Raw genomic sequence first — 1705 nt, forward strand, 5'->3', positions numbered from 1 at the left:
TTACATGGAAGCTTCATTCCATACTTGGGTCCTTGAGCTGCAAAACACTGGACAGGGTTTGTTCATTCATTGTCTGAAAGCTCTCTCTGTATTGTTCACAGTATTGATTGCGGTTCATTGCCCCTGGGATCAGCGCAATGGTCTTGTTTTCATCCCCGTAACCTCTGCTATCTTTCTCTTTCCCTTGCTTAGTGTTGTGACTAGGGGGTTGTTGATTTTACTGATTTTTAAAGCTACATTTTGGTTTGTTGATTTATTTTTTACCGTTGATCTCTTGTTTATAAGTTGTGTCTTCATTTTCATTAGCTACATATTTAAGCTTTTTCTTGAGATTTATCATTTGAGTCTCCAAGGCAGGCAATGCCCTAGCAGAGACTTTCCCTGCATTAAAAGGGTTTCATGATGGAAACAGTCTTAATATATGATCAATCAAAGTGGTTAACACAGTGTTTGGAATTTAAACCCATATTGTTGTTGTCTCCCAGGACTGTTGTGTAGGAGCTTTCCATTCTTTTTTTTATTGACTTTATTGAGTTCTGCATTTTTCTTTGCTTCCCTCCCTATCTTTCCCTCTGTTTCAACCCTCTAACCCTCTCCCATGGTTCCCATGCTCCCAATTTACTCAGGAGATCTTGTCTTTTTTAACTTCCCATATAGATTAGATCCATGTATGTCTCTCGTAGGGTCCTCATTGTTGTCTAGGTTCTCTGGGATTGTGAGAACAATTGTAGGCTGGTTTTCTTTGCTTTATATCTAAAACCCACTTATGAGTGAATACATAATGATGTTTGTCTTTCTGGGTCTGAGTTACCTCACTCAGTATGATGTTTTCTAGATCCATCCATTTGCTTGCAAATTTCAAGATGTCATTATTTTTCTGCTGTATAGTACCCCATTGTGTAAATGTACCACATTTTCCTTATTCATTCTTCAGTGGAGGGGCATTTAGGTTGTTTCCATGTTCTGGCTATGACAAACAATGCTGCTATGAATACAGTTGAGCACATGTCCTTGTGGCACGATTGACCATCCTTTGGACACATGCCCCAAAGTGGTATTGCTGGGTCTTGAGGCAGGTTGTTTCCTAATTTTCTGAGAAATCACTATACTGATATCCAAAGGGGCTGTGCCAGTTTGCAGTCCCACCAGCAGTGCAGGAGGAGAGGATGTGGGGTAAAGGGAGCTTTCTATTCTTGCTAGCCTGCATTTAATGGAGTTACCAAAGTCATTTCTCCCAGTGGACCAGCCCCAGGCAAGGAGACTTCAGCTGAGATTCCTCCTACCCACATGACTCTTTATGATCTTAATGGTTTTCTCTGGGACTGTAGTTCAGTGAAGGAAAAACAACAAAGAAGCCCATCGACTTTTAGTCTGGGTAGCTTTTCTCTTCTAGTAAGAATGGAATGAGGACTTTCAAGCTCAGCCTGATATGGGGTTGGGAATGAAACTGTGGTCTTCTAGAAGAGCAGCAAAGATGTTTAACTGTTGAGCCATCTCCTCTTAACAGCCTTGCCTTATTGCTGAGTTTATTAACAATTAGACTTGCCATTAATTAATCTGGCAGATCCTAACAGCTCCCTATCTGGAGAGACGGACTTGGGCCAGACTTCTGCTTTCTGTGTGTATTTACTTCTCTGTCCTCCATTCTGAGAGGACACTGATGCTTTGTTTAGGTGATTTTGTGCCTTGTGATGCAGGGTTAATG

This window comes from Microtus ochrogaster, chromosome 21, assembly GCF_000317375.1.
Source record: "Microtus ochrogaster isolate Prairie Vole_2 chromosome 21, MicOch1.0, whole genome shotgun sequence".
NCBI lineage: Eukaryota > Metazoa > Chordata > Mammalia > Rodentia > Cricetidae > Microtus > Microtus ochrogaster.